Raw genomic sequence first — 20,770 nt, forward strand, 5'->3', positions numbered from 1 at the left:
TGTTTTTTTGTGATAAGAATGAGAAATGCATTTGTTCCCCTCCTATCACTTATTTAAATCACTTAGAGCTCCTACTCTATAGCAAGTTGTACCTATGGACCACTTGGAGGAGAAAGTGGCAGATGGTGAACTAACTCTTCACTTCAATCCTTCCCAAAGTCAACTGCAAATATCTTGCCAGAATGATCACTCTCCACTCTTTCTGCTTATAGTATGCAACAAGTCGGACTGCATTCTCCAGATTGCTAAATCTGGCTCTTGTTCATCCAGGAGCCGATCCCAAATAATGAATATCCAGTTCTGTGCCCCATAAAGCCAGCAGTCTTAGTGAATATGAATAAAGAATTATTTTCATGGTAGAATCAGAGAATCCATGAAGAGTGTTGTATGGGAGACATCCAGATCTGAACAGAATTGGATGAAGTAAATTTCAGAAACAGCATCATTATATACAGTATTTGCTATCCCAAAGGATTTTCAGAAGGCATATAGATGAAGATCTCAAAGAAAATTTGGAAGCATTCAAACATATGGTGGAATTGAAGGCAATCTAATAATCTCATGGTATATTTTCTTACAATTTCCAGATATCTTGGACCTAAAAGTCCATCAGTTCAGTGGTTATTGTGTAAACCAGTGTTTTTCAAACTTGGCAACTTTAAGATGATGTGGTATAAACCAGTATGTTTAAAAGGCCCAAGAATACAGAACACTGTTACATATATTACTTAGCAGTAAACCCAATGGGTATCAGTGGGTATCACTTCTGAATGGTCTTGTGTGGGATTGTGCAATAAAAATCCAATCTCTATGTAGTATTTTTAGTGGCCCAGATAAAACAGTCTGGCATTCTGATTGAAGAGCCTTTTCTATCAGCTGGGTCAAATAAAATTCTGCCTGAAGAAATCCAGCAAGCTTTGATTGAACAGAAATATTTCTATATTCTTGAAAAGTGGTTGCTGAATAAATTGAATGAACTGTGATACAAATTATTTAGTCACCAAAATCTGATTTGATAATAGAGAGCAACAATGTAAAGGCACGCATGTAACTGATTAGTTCCCTCTCTGTGACTTTGATATTTCTGTGTTTTGTGTTCAGTGACGGTTCTGGATCGTATAACTCCATGTAACCCTGAGTAGAGCATGTATCTGTATGCTAGAATATCTGGCATTTATTGGGTTAGGTCTGTCTCCTTAAGAGACGGCTTATGGGAAATGTAGTTTAGCTAGTCAGTCATCCCATGTTAATGGGTCAGTGGGAGGAGTTTCTAAAGGGCATTGGGAGACTTCCTGGACACAAGCCAGATTGGAATGTCTTTGTCTAAAGAGAAGCATGGGCCATCGGATGTCACACGATGACCCTGTTCCACTTAAAGATGATATGGAGAGAGCGTTATCTTCTCACCTATGGGAATGAACAGAGATGTATTTTCCAGAAGAAACAACCAGCACAAATGCAAGTAATCTCTCTGAATAAATATATTTTTGTTATGAAATTATTCCTATTGAGTTTAACTATATGACCCGGGTTTACAATGCAACTTAATTCTGGGTCAGAATAGTGAAAAGATATACCCTTCTTTACTGTATATCAGCTTTATAAAAGCAAAAGTAATTTGATGTGGCTAATTCCTCTAATCGCCTGAAAAAGTAAATTCAAGAATTTATCTTCACATCTGACTCTAGAGTGAGAAATCATATCTTTCTGTGTATCAGCTTTAAAAGAAGAAAAGTAAAAGACGTTTATATTTGTGCTAAATTGCCAGTATTTTATGTCTGCCAGGCAATGTTTAAAGAAGAAAAGGAAAAGTTAATATGGGGTGTAGCCTAACTCCCAAGCATTTCAGCCTGATGCATTGTTTTGTTAATTCGCTGTTAACTCTGCAAAGTCTCAACTGGTCTGCATGACAAAGTTTATCTGCATATTGACAAGCATCTGCCGACAAAGAATTATTGCTAGTAAAACTCTGCATGCTAGCCAACGTTTTAAAGTTAAGGATTTCTTGCATGTGAAAGCTGCATCTCTGAGATCAAGGAGGGTGGGCAGTTACCCCCCTCCCCCTTTCTTTGCCAGCAACTTCAAACAGCTTGGGGCAATGAGAGGATTGTTTCAAAAGATTGTCTATGAATATTCTGTTCCAAACTGAACAGGTTGCTTTCTGTACAGTCCAAACAGATAGATAACTCAGAAGAATAAACAGAAATATAGCTTTTATTCTGGGAATTCTAGACAATGACTTACAGTCTCGTGGAGATACATCCAGAAGTACATGTTTGCAATATTGGTTTATTCCCCAGGTAAATTGACGTTGGATTTTCCCCTCTTCTATTCCTGCGCGTTACATGTTGGCAAGAATCTCCTAATCGTGTGGCTAGGAACCATGTGGCTGGTGAACAAAGGATCCCATCTGGCTTGTGTCCAGGAAGTGTCTCAATGACCTTTGATACTCCTCCCACTGACCCATCAACATACGTAGCATTTAACCCAATAACTGCCAGACACTCCAACACACTCATACCTGCTCTCTAGTTAGGACTACGTAGAGCTATATGGTCCATGGAGCTATACGTTCCAGAATATTCCCTGCTTGGAAATTTATATTTCAACTACTAAAATAGTAAAAACATAGCATCAAGGCATGCAATACTCATTGTTAACTAACTTGTGAGTAAATAGGTAAAAACTTGGTATCAAACATGCATAACTATTGGTAAATATAAAACATGCACAATTATGAAAAAGGCAAGTGTTACATCAAACAATGCATAAGACAATACATAGTTTGAGGTTTGATCTTCTGGTTTAGTCTTCATCAGCAACGGGAACAAATCGGCGATCAGTCTGGTACAAGTGTCTTTGAGTCACGACCTGACTCACGTGGCTTCACAATCTGGACCTCAGCTGGGCAAACTAGTTCATCAAGTGGGTGGGCTCGGTGCGCAAGTCCCATGGGCCAATAGTTCTGGTATGCAGTCTTGTCTCCCAGTGAGACAAGTTCTTCCTGTGAAGGAAACTGGAACCAAATCTGGAACAGAAAAAACTGGAACCCAAGCTTCTCAGGAACGAGGGGAACTGGATTCACAGGATACTCAGGAACCGAAGAACCTGGAAAGACATAAACAGCTGGATCTGGAAACACAGGAACAGCTGGAGCTGAAGAATCAGGATCAGGAACATCTGGAAACTCAGGAACAGCCAGAGCTGAAGAATCAGGAACAACAGCTGGAACTGAAGAGTCAGGAACAACAGCTGGAACTGAAGAATCAGGAACAACAGCTTGAGCAGAAGACTCAGGATACTCAAGAACCGAAAGGTCTGGAACCACCGGTGGAGTATTGAAGAGGGCTGTTACTGTTGTCATCAGGGTAGTGAGGACTTCATGTGTGGGTGTGGGTGTCTTTAACGACATGGAGTCCATGAAAGTCAGTAAGTCCTTGCAGGCTCCTACAAGGCTAATTCTTGGAGTGCTGAGACAAGTGATCAACACGATCAAAAGTATGGTTAATTTCAGGGGTCTCCGCTTAGACAGGGTTTTGAAGCGGATTGGTTGACATTTACTGGGTGTCTGAGGTTGAAGGTTGGCACTTTGATCTGAAGCTGGAAGTGCATAACATTTTGGTCTCTGTGGCCTCTGTCTATTTGGACAGGCCAAGAACTGAAAACTTTCTAGCCAGATCAATTCTGTTATCTGTGTGGCAAAGTTGGGCCGCTTCACTTGGTTAACAAAGCTCTTATTTGTTGGCACATGTTGCCATTGTTGTAGGCATGAAGATGTTTCAATCCCTTTCTCTCTGTTGCTTACATGGATGTAGAAGTGACCGCTTAGTTTGCAGATGTAGCTTGACATCACCTTGCTGTCTGCGTAGAAGGTGGTAGACTGTAGTTCAAGGCACAACGTCTTCGCTGTCAAGTTGGTGAGCTTTACAGGCAAAGTGGTACCACATAGTTCTAACCTTGGTACTGTGTGGCCTTCTTGCATTGTTATTCTTGCTTTTCCTAAGAAGACACCAAGACTACAGCACTCCCCGCTGTAGACTCTGATGCATCTTATGGTTGCAAACAAGATAACGTAAGTGTGGCTCTCCCCGCTGTAGAGTGAGACGTATCTTAAGGTTGCAGTCACCTTCATAGACACATCTAAGGAAGTGTACAATTCTTTCTTCTGCACTGGGGCAGGTGAGCTGGAGACATACGTGCGCTGCACTTGCATGCTTTGGAGACATTTTGGGAGTACGCTCCATGACTCCCAGTCTTGGGAGCGTTGTTTGTCTTGTTTGTCCTTTATGGACAAAGCTACGTTGTTGTAATTCTTGTTTGTCTGGAACACTGTTGCTTCCAAAACACGTTTGGTTGTCACAAGCGTGCAGTGCTCTAGGTGCGGTTGGAACACTGTAGCTACCAAAACAGGTTTGGTTGTCACAAGCGTGCAGTATTGTTCTAGGTGCGGTGGGAACACTGTTGCTACCAAAACAGGTTTGGTTGTCACAAGCATGCAGTGTTGTTCTAGGCGCGGTTGGAACACTGTTGCTATCAAAACAGGTTTGGTTGTCACAAGCATGCAGTGTTGTAGGTGTGGTTTTATAGGGTTCAATGGGGTGGCAACGGTGGGGAGATCTCGTGACCTAGGTATCGCGACATCAACTCTGTGGCTGACTGCTGCATCTGGTCGTTGAGATTCCTCTGTTCACCTACTCGGTCTTGGGGGGCTTGTGGCTGGCTGTGGCGCTCTCACCTGCGCATTGTGGAATGCGCTTTGGTTGTCCATGTAGGCTTGTGTGCGGCTACGACGTTCTTCATTTTCCAGTTGCTCCCTATTTGGCAAGAAAGTGGTGTGCTGGAGTATTTTCTGAAGGACTTCCGCTCTAGACATTTTGTCTGCCATATCTCTTTGGCTTTGAACAAGTTCAAGCTCTACTTGGGCATCTTTTCTTTTGGCCTTCATTTTAGCTGCTATACCCTTTTGTTTGGCTTCCATTTGAGCTGCCTCAATTTCTCGATTGGCCTTCACTCTGGCAGCTTCAGCTTCTAGCTTGGCCTCTATTTCAGCTTCTTTGAGTTCTATGGCTGCCAATTCCTTCTTTTTCCTACCGCTCCTCCTGTGCCATGCGAAAGACTGCTCCAGCAGCTTTAGCATCGATGATTATTTGCTCTTCATGTGAAATTTTGGATGCTCAGCTATGACTGGAGGATGCTTTCGAAAGACGGGAGGTGCCTGTGACACGCGATTGTTGGGACACGTTGGAAGGTGCCTTGGATATGTAGCGAAAAGATGAGGCCTTTCCAGACACGTGGGATGGAACCGCATGTGACCATTGGGATGGTGCATGTGAATAGCGGGAAACTTCGGACTCGGCTCTGTCAATCGGTCTGCTTCTCTGGTAAGGCTTGGGCTGTGGGGAACACTCCTTCTGTTCGTGGTAGAGTTTGTACAATCTCTCCCAGCCTCTTTCATTGTGCCTGTGGATGGTGTCCATCAGATGTGAGTTCATGGCTTCTGTGAGCTTTCTTTGTTGTGTTAGATTGTATTGACCCTGAGACATTTTTGGCTTTGTTGAGGTTTGAGCTTCAGCCTCTTTGTGCAGGTCAAGGTTGGCTGTTGGCAGCCTTTCTCCTTGACTGGCTGGTTGGTTGAACCCCTTCTGCTAGACCAGCAGGATGCTCTGCTATGGCTAGGATTGGTTCAGTGTTCTTCTCAGCTATTTTGAAGAGAATTTGAAGAACTTCTCTCTTTGATCACTAGGGGTCGCTACTTGTAGATCAGCTTCTGAGGTGCTGTCTGTGGGTAGAGATGCCACTGGGTGCATTCTCCTGCGTTTCTGGGTACTTCAGTGCAGCTCACCCCTTCACCACTAGGGGTCACTTGCTGCGGGTCAGCTACCAGGGTGCTCTGGCTTCGAGGTTCACCCTTTGTCCACTAGAGGGCCTTCTCTGGGTGCGGTTAAAGGCTTGCATGTAGTGCCTCCTTTAACCACTAGGGGGCATGTTAGAGAATTTAATTTCTCTATTGGTGAAAAATAAATCAGAAGCTCTCACAGTTGACTGCATTTAGCTGATTTAAATAACTTTATATTTATATAAAAATATTTACAATACCATTCTTCTTTACAGCAACATAGCGTAATAAAGACTTCTTACAGAGACAGACCAGAGACAAAACTTTGAGACTGGAAATCCAGCTCCTAACTCAATACTCTTTTTGCACAGACTCAGTAGCACTTTCTTCACATTGGCTGACTGAGTTACCACATGACTCTTCCTGTTCATGAATATTCCAACAGGGCATCTAAAGAAAGGCCAGCCAAATTCTTCGTATTACCACGTTACTGCTAGTAGCCACTGAGAGAATGTAAGGTACAAACTCCTACCTGGCAACCGTGCTGCTAGTGGCCACTGAGAGAATGTAGAGGTACAACGTCTCACCTGGCTACCTTTGAGTTGCAGGCTGTGACCCTGGGTCATCAGCTGTGGTGATAAGCCAGAAAATTGGCTTCGCTTTCTTCTGCCTAAGTTCCCTCAAACTGGAACAGCTTGGTGTTCAGCTTGAGTGAGTGAATGAATGCTTCTGCTAAGTTCACTCTGTGCTCTCTAGGGGGTGTTGGTAGCTTGGGATAACTTTAAGTAGCTTGCACTTTAACTAACAGATTTGCTCTGCATAGTTAGTTATGCGTGCAGTAAAGTATTTTCTTTCCCTCTGTTTTATGCTGAATTAATTGTGGCTGTTGTAACTAAACTAAAAAAAAATTCACATGACCACCAGGGGGTGCTTCTGCAATGCTATTGGGGTTGGTTCTGCCTCTGTAACCAGATTCCTCCTTATCCCATAACATTGGCTGAAATTCCGAGCATTCCTAGGGGCTGTATCTCTATAGAAACAAATGAGTTTATTGAAGGGCAATCAGCCTTCCTTGGCTAGAAAATTCGTGAAGAAGAAAAAAAATTGTTGTTGCTATAAGGACCCACCCCACTTTGCACCTTAAGAAGACAGAACTCTTGGAATAATTCTTCCAACAGGCATCCTTTATTAAAGGAAAATGGTTGCAGGCGTTCTAGACAGGACTTGGGGTCCAAGCTCTCCCATTCAAGGTTTAAGGGGTTTCCCAGTAGCCCCACCCAATCACCCCCTACTTCCAGTGACAGTCTCAGGCATTACATTCCCACCCCCTTTTTCTTACTGCCGGCTGGATGGAGACTATAGAGAAAACTACATGAAAGGTAATAGCTTCCTTTGTTATGATTAGGCCTTTTTGGTGCTGTCCACATTCAGTCTCTTTGAAGTATACTGAAGGAAGTGAGAGCCATAAAGCCCCTTTGTTCACCCCCTTCCCTTCATCGTATGACAGAATCCAGGGAAGGCAGAAGTGGGGTTTTCTTTAGTTGATAACTAGAGATGAAATATAATTGGATTCTGACATCCTTCCCCTCAAAAATAAGACAGATCCACCTGAAAGAAAACAAAACAGTTATAAAAGTTAGTCAGGCTTATTAGGATATTCTGTGTGAAACTTCTTTAAAAGCTTTGGGGCTCTGACATGACGTTTATGGACCCACTCGTTTTGTGAGGCAGGGAGGTGTTTCCAGGCAACTAGGTACTGAGTCGCTCCATAATATCTCCTAGAGTCTAGGATTTCCTTTATTTCGAAGTGTTGTTCACCCTCCACCATGATTGCAGGTGGTGGGGGGGGATTTTTGGCCATAAAGCTGACAGATGCTCTCTTTTCAGCAAGCTGCAATGAAAAATTGGGTGTATTTGCCTGAGATTTTGGGGTAATTCTAATTCTACTGTTACTGGGTTTATGATTCTTTTAATTGGAAAAGGTCCTATATACTTTGGTCCAAGTTTTTTACAGGGCTGTAGGGACTTTAGGTATTTTGTAGATAAGTACACCATTTCTCCTATAATGAATGGTGTAGGCTCAACCCTTTTTTTATCGGCTTGTGCTTTGTATGCCTGCCTAGCTTCATCTAGTGCTTTTCTAACTATTGGCCAGGTGTTTTGTAATTTTTCCATCCATTCTTTCAGTGATGGGATCGTTGGTTCGTTTGGGGTTAATTGTGGCATGGGGTTGAAACTTTGACCGGTGGCTATTTGAAAAGGAGTGTAACCTGTGCTGGAGTGGACTGCATTATTGTAGGCTACTTCTGCAAAAGGGAGTAAGTCCGCCCACTCAGTCTGCTGGAAACTAATAAAACATCTTAAATATTTCCCTTGCAACTTCTTTGCAGTACCACATTTTGGGCAGCTGGCTACATAACTTTCTATGTCCTTTTTATTGATGGCCACCAAAATTGCCATTTAATCAAGTGTAAAGTTTTTACAAATCCAAAATGCCCTGCTGATTTTCTGTCATGGCAAAGCTGCATGAAAGTGACTCTTTGGGTTGTTGGTATATATAGGAAAACCCTACCGAAGGCAACCCGTCTCTCATTGTGCACACATTTTTATTTTTCTGGAACCATTCATCTGTTTCCAAATTTTCTGGAATAAAATTCCAGTTTGGCTGTCCAGTTGTGGTTTTAATTTAGCTTGGGTTCTTGTGGTTACTGGTGCTGCCAGTTGTGACTCTGCCATTATTGGTTTAGAGTCTGTGGTTCGTGCGCTGTTATATTGGATCATGCGAGATAATGCATCTGCTAGGAAGTCTTTCTCCCTGGTAAATGTTTGAGCTTAAATTGGAACTGGTGAAAATGCTGGGACCAGCGGGCTTGTTTGGGATTGAGTTTCCTGGATGTTTTCAGGGCTTCCAAATTTTTGTGATCAGTCCACACCTGGAAGGGGATTTTGTTGCCTTCCAGGAACTGTTGCCACGTGAGTAATGCCCAATGTATCCCATATGCCTCCTTCTCCCATACGGGCCAGCACTGTTCTGTTTCTGTGAGTTTCTTGCATGTATATACACAGGGTTGCAATACTCCATCATCGTTTTCTTGTCATAGAACAGCCCCCACTGCCACATCACTTGCATCTGCCTGTATTACGAAGGGCTTGTCCATGTCTGGGTGCCTTAGTACTGGTTCGGCAGAAAAAAGTCTCTTTAGTCTCTCAAAAGCTGCTTGGCACTCCATTGTCCATATTAGTGGCTGGCTAGGTTTTACTGAGGATGCTCCCTTCGTTTTTAGTAAGTTAGTGAGGGGCAAGGCTATCTGGGCAAATGAGGGGATGAATTGGCGGTAAAAGTTTGCAAAGCCCAGGAAACTTTGTAGTTGCTTTCTTGTGCGGGGTGGTGCCCAATCTAATACTGCTTTGACCTTCTCTGGGTCCATTTCAATGCCCTGGGGGGGATATGCGATAACCTAAGTAATCTATCCTTTCCTGGTGGAATTCGCATTTTGAGAGTTTGGCATATAGGTGGGCAGCTCGCAGTTTCTTTAAAACTGCTCTGACAAGGTTGACATGTTCCTCTTTTGTTTCGGTGAAGATAAGAATGTCGTCCAAGTAAACACGGACCCCCTTAAACAGGTGCTCCCTTAGAACATCATTGATTAATTGCATAAAGACTGTAGGGCCCCCTTGTAATCCAAATGGCAAGACTTTGAATTGATAGCACCCCATGGGGCAGTTAAATGCGGTCTTCCATTCGTCCCCTTCCTTAATCCTCACGCGATAGTAAGCTTCCCTTAGGTCTAGTTTAGAAAAATTTTTCCCTTTCGAGAGATGTGACAGCATGTCTTTCATGAGGGGTAGAGGGTATAGGTTGCTTTCACTGATTGTATTCAGGGCCCTATAATCCACGCATAAGCGTAAAGAGCCATCCTTCTTCTCTCTAAAGAAGACCGGGGCAGCCACTTTAGGTTTGGCTGGCTCAATGAACCCTCTCTCTAGGTTTTTTTTTATGAATCTTTCCATTTCCTCCTTCTCCTTTGGGCTCATGGAGTATAATCTAGGCTTCAGGAGTTTTGCCCCAGGCTTGAATTCAATTGCACAGTCTGTGGGTCGGTGGGGGGGAGCTCATTCACCCTCTCCTCACTGAAGACTTCAGCAAGGTCTCTGTATTCCTCTAGTATTTCTGTTAATCCCTTTTCCTCTCCCATGATGCTTTTTCTATTCTTGATTCTGGTAGCCCCCCTTGGGATTTTAAGTCCATAGGGTCCCCCTTCAGGAATTTGATTTCTGTCATCCTCCAATTTACCCAGGGGTTCCATTTTTTTAACCATTCCATCCCTAGGATCATTGGGCATTCCATGCCTGGGGTCACTACAAACGTTATGTCCTCCTCATATTTGCCCAGGGATAGGTGTATTGGTAGAGTGGCTAGGGTAGCTGGCACCCCCCCCGCTATGGATCCATCTAACTGGCCAAATGAGATTGGTTGTTCCAGTCTCCTTGATGGAATGCCCAGATTACCCACTAGTGTCGGGCTAATGAGGCAGCGGGTGCAGCCAGAGTCTATTAATGCTTTCACCTTCACGGCTTCGGCCATGGGGGGAATTAATATAGTCACTGTCTTGACGATGGGTGCGATGCATCCACTTACCAGGGGTTCATCCTCTGAGCTGTCATCTGGGGCGTCCACACGCCCTGCGGTGTAGCCTGCAGTTCTTTCCCCCTGATGAGCAGAGGTGGGGGGTTCTGCAATTTCCATCATTCTCATAGCAGTTTCTTTTGGCTTAGCTGAAGACTTTCCAGATTTGCTGATTGGGGATCTGTCTGGGTTGTGCTGGGGGGCTTTGGAGTGGCATTCTACAGCTCTATTTCCTTCTGTTCCGCACTTGAAACACCCCATTTGCTTCTTGGCTGTAGCCAATGTTTTCACTGGTTCGTGTGTCAACTCAGGTGGGGAGCGGCTCCATTGTTTTCCTTGGCGGTGTCCAATATGTCAATCTCTGCTTCCTCTGCCAAGATGTACCATTCCTGAAGTTGGTGTGGTTCCCCTTGGGGCAGGCAAGCATCATATAGGTCATAATTTAGTCCGTCTTTGAAATGACTAAGGAGGATGTCTTCTGGCCAGTTTAGTTTGCTGGCAATGGCCCGGAATTCTTGTGTATATTCAGCCACTGGGCGTTTGCCTTCCCTCATCGTTTTTATCCTTTCGTGGGCTTTGCGATCAGCCATGGGGTCTTCAAATCATCTTCTCAGAGAGGACATGAAACGGTTGAAGTCATTGAGTTCTGGGGCATTGGAGTCGTGCAAGTTCACCACCCAATCTGCAGCCGGTCCATCCAGGGCAGTTTGCACAATCCGGATGTGGGCTTTGTCGCGGGGATGTCTCGCCCGTATTCCTCCATGTAACTGAGGACTTCGGTTAGAAAAAATCCCAAGCGTGTTGGCTTCCTTATGAATTTCACCTCCACCGGTGGACGTCTTGGAATGGATTGGTGCCTCTGTTGTTGGTGGTAGTGTCTTCCATCCAGATCGCCATCTGTGGTTCGGTAGGGGGTGGGGACTACGGATCAGCAGATGTCCCCGGGGCTGCAGGTTCCACTTATCCCTCGGTGTCTCTCCCTTTGCGGCTCCAGGAGCTGGTGCAGCCATAGGGCTCAGGATTCTCCTCTCCTGTGGAGCTGAGAGTTCTCTTCATCAGGTCAATAGCTTTCTCTAGGATCCAGTCTGAGTACGGTGCCCAGCTTTCTCCCTCTTCACTTGCGTGCAGGGATTTCTCCATCTCCTGCTTCCATTCTGGTTGCTTGGTCCCCCGTCTCAGGGTCACCTTTCTTGATTCCTTTCCCCACTCACTTTTCTTTCCAACGCCCATTGACCAGCGAGGCTTGTGGTCCCGTGTCTCCACCACTTCTTCTCCTGAGGAATCTGACCTCTCGGATCCCAACATCTGGCAAGGTTCCAATTGGGTCAGCGGCTCTCTTTCCAGGGAGTTTTCCCCCTCTCTTGCTCCATTGTCTGACATGGTAATTTTTTGCAAAATCCCCCGGCAAGGGTCTCCCTTCCAGGTGGATTAATTTTGTAAGTCCTGTCTAATGTAAGGACCCACCCCACTTTGCATCTTAAGAAGACAGAACTCTTGGAATAATTCTTCCAACAGGCATCCTTTATTAAGAGAAAATGGTTGTAGGCATTCTAGACAGGACTTGGGGTCCAAGCTCCCCCATTCAAGGTTTTAAGGGGTCCCCACCCAATCACCCCCTACTTCCAGCGACAATCTCAGGTATAACATTCCCACCCCCCTTTTTCTTACTGCCGGCTGGATGGAGACTTCAGAGAAAACTACATGAAAGGTAATAGCCCCCTTTGTTATGATTAGGCCTTTTTGGTGCTATCCACATTCAGTCTCTTTGAAGTATACTGAAGGAAGTGAGAGCCATAAAGCCCCTTTGTTCACCCCCTTCCCTTCATCGTATGACAGAATCCAGGGAAGGCAGAAGTGGGGTTTTCTTTAGTTGATAACTAGAGATGAAATATAATTGGATTCTGACAGTTGCTTTGTTACTCTTCAAGCATAAAACTCAACATATTTCTAAACACTCAAATTTCAAATCCTTGCTTGCATTAGGCAAGCTGAGAGAGAGATGCTTTCCCTTTGAAGGCAGTGAAGAGTTAATTGCCTGCCTTTGGCTGTATCACCTTTCGAAGCCTTTCCTGAACTTTAGAGGTAGTCATTAAATAGTTCTTTGTTTCAGGCTGTGTAATTCACTGGCAAAGAAAAGAGGGAGATAGAGCCTGAGCTCCTTTTGGTGTTAGAATTCAAACTTTGTAGATTTTTCTTTTCTCTTCGCTATAAACATTAGCTTGTGAACAGATCCAAAGGTAATTTTAAATCAGATACAAGGCACTTTTTAACTTTGAAGCTTTGGCTCGCAAGTGGAGTTACTAGTGAATTAGCAAAACAATGCCTCTGAATCACTCCTTGAAAGCTGTCTTTTACACAGACACGCTGGCTTTGCTATCCCGGAAATTATTTTGCAGGCAATTGAAGGAGATTAATCACATAGAGTTACTACTTGTAAGAAAGTATCTGCTTTATTTCCTTAAGGGTTAATGTAGAGAAAAGGCTAACAAGTTTGATTCTCTTTCTTTAAACTGTTGCAGCTTTGAGAGGAAAATTAATCTTCATCAATTTACTATTCTGTTCCAAACGGAACAGGTTGCTTTCTTTACAGTCCAAACAGATAGATAACTCAGAAGAATAAACAGAAATATAGCTTTTATTCTGGGAATTCTAGACAATGATTTACAGTCACATGGAGATACATCCAGAAGTACATGTTTGCAATATTAGTTTATTCCCCAGGTAAATTGCCGTTGGATTTTCCCCTTCTCTTCCTGCATGTTACATGTTGGCAAGGATCTCCTAACTGTGTGGCTAGGAACCATGCGGCTGGTGAACAAAGGATCCCATCTGGCTTGTGTCCAGGAAGTCTCTCAATGACCTTTGATACTCCTCCCACTGACCCATCAACATACGTAGCATTTAACCCAATAACTGCCAGACACTCCAACACACTGATACCTGCTCGCTAGTTAGGACAACGTAGAGCTATATGGTCCATGGAGCTATACGTTCCAGAATAGTGAACCTATTTCCGTTTGCTTAGAAAGCAAAGACAAAGTTTAGCATCGGGGTTAATAAAATGCAAAAGAGTTGTGTATGTTATAACTGCTTCAGTAAGCCTTGAAGAACTTCGTAATTAGCACGTGGATTTCAGCTAGCTTTTTTTGGGATGCCTTGGAATGCGTGAGACTGACCCTTTTAAATTAACATAGCAGGCTGGAAAAGTTTCTTTGCTGGTAAATTCCTTTTGTTTAATGCTCAGAATGGACGATCCTCCCCCTTTCTGACCCCAACAGCAGGCAATAAAACCATTTGTCGCCTTAGCAACCCAGCCCTAGAGAGCCAGAGAAGCTAAACTCCTCCCTCCCTTTGGAATGCTAAGAATTTCAATGGAAAGAAGGAATGCAATAGCATTTCCTGGTGGCCAATTTGCACATGACACCTTCCTTATGCATTTTTTTTTTTTGCAATTTTTTCTATGCTGGATTACAACTTGATAATTAATCCAGCACATAGCAGGCTTATACCAAGCCAAGTTGGTACCCCCTAAAAGGGAAAGAAGGTACCATATATGCCAGCATATTAGGCGACCCGGCATATAAGATGACCCCCATCTTTGTTGCTGAGCCACATTCCTAGAACGTCATTTTATATGCCGGAAACTACCAGTATTTCTGGCATATAAGATGACTCTGCGTATAAGACGACCCCCATCTTTGGCGCCGAGTTTAGCGCTTCCGGAAGTCATCTTATACGCCGGCATATACGGTACTTCACTGCACGCATCACTAACTACGCAGAGTGAATCTGATAGTTAAAGAGCAAGTTACTTAAATTCACCCCAAGCTTCCAACACCCCCTAGAGAGCACAGAGTGAACTTTGCCTAAAGTAATCACTCACTCAAGCTGACAACCCAGAAGTTCCAGCTTGCGGGCAAATTAAGGAGAAGAACAGGCAGCAATTAAACTTGCTTATTATCACAAAGCTGATGACCCAGAAGTTCCAGCTTGCGACCTAACGACCAGGTGGGAGTTTGTGAGCTAGTGGAAGCTCAGCATTCTCTCAGTGGCCACGAGAGGTAACATGGTAGTAAGAAGTTTGGCTGGCCCCTCTCCAGATGCCCCCTAATGGTTAAAGGAGGAACTACATGGAAGCCTTTGATCACGCACCAAGAAACTCTCTAATGGACAAAGGGTGAACCTCGAAGGAAGGGCACCCTGGTAACTGATCTGCAGGAAGTGACCCCTAGTGGTGAAAGGCTGAATTGCACTGAAGTAACCACGAATGCAGGAGAACGCACCCAGTGGTGTCTCCACCCACAGACAGCACCCCAGTAGCTGATCTGCAAGTAGTGACCCCTAGTGGTCAAAGAGAGAAGTTCATCAAATTTGCTTCAAAATAGCTAGGAAGTGTACTGAACCTATCCTAGCCATGGCAGAGTGTCTCATTGATTTAGATGAAGGAATTCAACCAACCAGCCTAGATGAGGCACCCCAACCAGCCTGTCAAGGAGAAATGCTGTAAGCAGCCAACCTTGACCTGTACACAGAGGCTGAAGCTCAAGCCTCAGTGAAGCCAAAGACATCTCAGGGTCACTATGACCTGAGGCAACAAAGAAAGCTTACAGAAGCCATGCACTCACATCTGATGGAAAGATGGGATTTGCACCACAGGCACCATGAAAGACACTGGGGGAAATTACTCCAACTCTACCAAGGGCCTAGGGAGGAACTCTCCCCCGAAAGTGCGCAAAAACTGGCAGAAGATAAGGAAGATGCCCTTGAACAATGGATGAGCTCTGAGCGGCAACTCGAAGACATTCGGGCACAATTAGGAGACTCAAGAGTCGATAGCAAGATGCAAAGCCTCAAGCTAAAAACATGGAATGTAAGAAGCTCCTAGAGAGACCACAACACCTCCCAGAGTCCGAGCCTCACCCGAGAGACAGAACGGTCAAGAGTGCCGAGTCCGAAGTTTCCCGCTATTCACATGCACCATCCCCGCGATCATATGTGGCTCTATTTCACACCTCTGAAAATGCCTCATCCTTTTGCCATATATCCAAGGTGCATTCCAGCGTGTCACAACAATCTCACGTCACAGGTGCTTCCTGCCATTCAAAGGCATCTTCTCACCAGAGCCAAGCATCTCGAGCCTCAGGGGCAGAGAGCATTGCTGCCCATCTCAGGGAAGCATGAGTCAATACCACCAGGGCTGAAGCTGCTGCACAAGCAGCAAAGAGAAGAATTGGCAAAAGTGGAGACTGCAGCAGTCCGAAGTATAGCAGAAGCTTGAGCCAACTTTAAGATTTCCCAGTGCCAACAGGAAGCAAAAGAGGCAGCCATAATACAAGCAGCTCTCCAGAGAGAGCTAGAAGACTCTACATTCACATACAGGCTGGAAGGGCTAGGAAGAGAAAGCCCTCATGGCCATGTGCAAGCCTATGTGGACAACCAAAGCGCGTTTCAAAGTGCGCAGGTCAGAGCACCTCAGCTATCCACAAGCCCCCCAAGAGTAGATGAGGAGAAGAATCTCAATGGCCAGATGTGGCAGTCAGCCACAGAGTTGATGTCGCAACAATTAAGCCACAAGATCTTCCCACTGTTGCTGCCCCATTGAACCCACTGAACCATACCTCTGATGGCAACTGGATGGGTCCACCGGCAACGGCTACATAGCAGGCAGTGCTACGAGATCTTCCCACCGTTGCTGCCCCACAGAACCCACAGAACCATACCACTGATGGCAACCGGATGGGACCACCTGCAGTGACAACGGCCCTACAGCAGAACCAGCTGCGGCTCGAGGACAAGATTGAAAGAACTTGAGACAGACTAGAGTCCCTGCTGTGCCAACAGGAGGCAGCATCCCAAGGAATCACTACCAGACCTGACCACAGAGGAGAGTCTCGACCACTAGCTGTGCCAGCCTACCAGGGAGCCAGCTCCACCAGAAAGATGAGAGACCTTCCAACAATGCAAGAAGTCAGGTTCCCTCAGCTCAACGTCAGAGCAGAGGAGTTCAGACCAAGCCAACAAGGCTCCTCGCACGTGACATGGCAAAATACCCTCAGCGGACAACACACCGAAGGAAGTTACTAGCCAGCCATGACGCACGCCCCCGCTCCCGGAAGCAATGCACCACCGCCACCAGACTACAGCTCACACCCAATACTTGGTGGAAGAAAGTTGGACATGGCATCCAGAGGCATGCGAAAATTCTCCGACAAACCAGGGAAGGACTATTTAGTGTGGAAACAACTTTTCAAGCAAGTCCTACATGGTGAAAGGATACACCCAGGGGAAGAGATTGGGCTTATGATGGCATGGCTAGGACCAAAATCCTCAAAGGAAGTGAATGATATTTTCGTCTCACATCTAAGTGACCTACCCATCACCCTGCAACTAGCGTGGGAAATGTTCAATGAGTACTATGGGCACCCTCCCTGACACAGTCCTCATTCTTGAAGGACTTTTACAATTTCCCGGACATTAATATCAATAATCCTACTCAGATTTGGAAACTCTCCAACTTACTACGGCAACTACAAGCAGCACAAGAAAGTTGCACCTTGCCGGGGTTTGACTGCCTTGAACAGTTCGACACGCAGCAGACTATCATCCAAAAACTACCATGGCACTTGCAAGATCAATGGCTCCGAGATTCTCGTCCATACAGGGAACAGGACCCCAACAAATCTCCACCCTTTGCTGCTCTTACAGATTTCCTGGCCGACCATGCAGCACTGTACAATGATCCTTACTCCCTCAACATCATCCCAAAATGTTTTATGACACCCAAATGGATCAGTCCCAAACGGACCAATCACAACCCTGGCACTAATAGAGGTTCTTTCCAAGTTGCAAAGGATAGAACTTCCATTTCAGTGCACAAAACAGAGATCACGACTCGTCCAAAGAAAACTTCAGAGTACTCATTCGAATCCTCACCCACTAAGAAAAGGCCTGACTTGTCCAGTTCATAATTCTTCACACTCTCTAAACTATTGCAGAGAATTTGGGGGAAAATCCCTAGATGACCGAAAGGCCCTACTCAAAGAGCATAGGATATGCTTCAAATGCTGTGATTCTATAGATCACATGGCCAAAGATTGTGCAGTCAGGGTGAAATGCCACCTGTTTGACAGTAACAAGCACCCAGCAGCCTTACATCTAGAAACAACAAGTGACTTCGATGATGGAGACTCAAACTGACTCCGAAGGGCGGCCAAAACCATATGGGACGTACTACACAGATATATGTGGCGACTCACCATGCCCTCCTTCATGATCACCCATCTGTCTTGCAAAAGTCTATCCCGACAGGCAACCTGAAAGGGCTGTGAAGATGTACGCCATACTAGACCCACACAGCAAAGTCACTATAGCTAAGCCCACCTTTTTTGACCTCTTTGACCTCCCAAGTGAATTGAAGCATTTCACAATAAATACGTGCACAGTACCAATGCACATGGCAGGGAGGAAAATCACTGGTCTATGCATAGAAGTGATAGACGGAAGTTCACATTTCCGGTTACCATCAGTGTTAGAATGGGAGACCTTACCAGATGTTCGCAGCAAAATCTCAACACCAGAGGTGGCAAGAAAAATACCTCATTTAGCACACATAGCTGATTTAATCCCTCCCTTAGATCCTGAAGCTGAAATCCTACTCATGGTGGGAAGAGACGCCCCAGAGTCCATTGGCTCCGATGAAAGAATCAAAGGTCCATCAGGAACCCCAGTAGCCATTAAGACGGAACTCAGATGGGCCATAGGAGGGACAGTTTCTGTTGATCAACTGCAAACCCCAACCCAGGTGAGCATCTCAACAATCTCCATTCCCAGTAATGGAACAGCACCTCACCTAAAACCACACCTAGAACACTGCACGCTTGTGACAACCAAACCTGTTTTGGAAGCAACAGTGTTCCAGACAAGCAAGAAGTACAACAACTTAGCTTTGTCCATAGAGGACAAACAAGACAAACAATATCTGCAGCTACGCGCGTTCTCCCTGAACACCACACACTGGGACAAGCCGCGTCTGCCAGAACAGAAACAAAACTGGGAGTTATGGAGTGTACTCCCAAGATGTCTCTAAAGTATGCAAGTACAGCGCACGTATGTCTCCAACTCACCCGCCATAGTGCAAAAGAAAGAATTGTACGTTTTCTTAGATGTGTCAACAAAGGCAAATGCAGACTTAAGATGCGTCACAGTCTACAGCGGGGAGAGCCACACTTACGTCGTCTTGATTGCAACCATAAGATACATCAGAGTCTACAGCGGGGAGAGCTGCAGTCTCAGTGTCTTCTTTGGAAAAGCGAGACTAACAATACAAGAAGGCCACACCATACCAAGGTTAGAACTATGTGGTACCACTTTAGCTATGTGGTACCACTTTAGCTGTAAAGCTCACCAACTTGATAGTGAAGACGTTGTGCCTTGAACTACAGTCTACCACCTTCCACGCAGACAGCAAGGTGATGTCAAGCTACATCTGCAAGCAAAGCAGACATTTCTATATCTGTGTAGGCAACAGAGTAAAAAAGATTGAAACATCGACTTCCAGTGGATCAAGCAGCTACGATGGCTGCTTTTCACAAAGCAGCCCGTTCCTGGATCGTGTAAAAGCTGCAGGACTTTGACAATCAGCTGTCCCGTGGCTTGTATCTCTTCCCTGGGAGAAAGGGAAGAGAAGAGCTGCTCAGGTAGAGGTAAGAGCTCCCCTGGATCCCCATAATTTTGGGGAATGGAGGGTAGAGCTCCCTTGGAGCTTGAGCCAACTCTGCACTCCAGGACGTCTTTGTCCCAAAGTTCTGGGATGAAGCAAGGCGCCGCTCCCACATCTGCTTTTTTGGGAGGCTTGTGAGTATTCAAATGCAGACGGAGCAGACCAGGAGAAAGTGGATTTAAGATTGATTGTGACTTTAACTCCTGCAAGCATCTTCTCCCCCTTTTTTGGTTACTTTCCCTTTTGAAGAAAGGGAAAGTGAAAGGCAAAATGGCGACTGTCTTTCTTGTTTGACTTTACAATAAAGTTAAAAGTTCATGTTTTAAATATAGAGGCAAGAATTTTGTTCCTCTTTCTTTTTCTTTTTTCCTTCTTTTTTTCTTTTTATTATTATTTAAAGAACTGTGATATTATAGAGGCAAGAATTTTGCTCCTTTGAACTTAACAGAATGGCTTCGAAACATTTGGTCTCTGTCCCTAAAGCTTCTATCTCCTCCCCAATGACTTAACCTGCTTCTCAGTCTAAACCAAAATCACCCCCACCCTCTTCTGCTCCTGCAATCTCTCTCAAAGACTTACAAGAGGCTTTAAAAATGACTGCTTTGGATATTAAAGAGGAGGTAAAAGATCTTATAATTGCAGAGAGGGCTATTACAGAAGAATTATTGGAGAAAAAGAACAATATGACATATTATTTGTGTTTCAAGGTCTTGCCCTGCATATTGAAAGAATTGACGATAAAATGGAAGAGATTACTGAAAATGCAGCAAAACTGGAATTTAGAATGGAGGAAGTGGAGAATGAGATAGAAGTTACACAGGATGAACAAACTATGTCACAATACAGAGAAATGGAGTTTGCATTGCGTATCTGGGGACTGAAAGAAAATTCCCAGGAAGATTTGAAGATGCTTATTGTTAAAGATATTGCTTTTAATCTTGGATGGAGACCAGAAGCAGTTGGGAATGAGATAGAAAAGATCTTCAGAGTTAACTCACGGGTTGCCAGACAGAGAAATCTACCAAGATATGTGGTTATTTACTTTTCCAGAAGATCTATTCATAATGAAATTATACAGGCTTTTTATAAACAGAGGTTTCAAATTGCAGCTCAAGATGTGATAATTTTAAAAGAAATACCTCCAAAAATTTTAAGAGGTAGAAAAGATTTTACTTTTCTGTCTGATGAGTTGAAACATCGTCAAATCCAGTTCAGATGGGAGATTCCAAGAGGAATAGTAGTGAATTATGATGGAATACGTTACAGATTAACTAGTTTTAAAGGCAAGAGATTTTTATCACTCTATTCTCAAGGCAAGACCGTCTTCACCTCCACAAACAAGGATAATTGAAGAGCCTGTTATCGCAGGAGCTTCCTCATTGATGGTCATGGAACAAGCGATGTTGCCTGTACAGAATCTTGAGATAAAAGATCAAAGGATGACACGAGCTGCCCATAAATGCAAAGAAAAAGAGCAGCAGCAGAAGAGTGGCGATAAAATAGAAGGAATGGCTACTACAGAGCCTGTGGGATGGGCAAGACCTAAAAAATCTTCGACAGTTGATCGTCAGGCTATGCTTCAAAGGCT

The sequence above is a fragment of the Crotalus tigris genome, unplaced genomic scaffold (genome assembly GCF_016545835.1).
Source record: "Crotalus tigris isolate CLP2741 ecotype Arizona unplaced genomic scaffold, ASM1654583v1 scf7180000018715.8119751781:844558, whole genome shotgun sequence".
NCBI classification, from domain to species: Eukaryota; Metazoa; Chordata; class Lepidosauria; order Squamata; family Viperidae; genus Crotalus; species Crotalus tigris.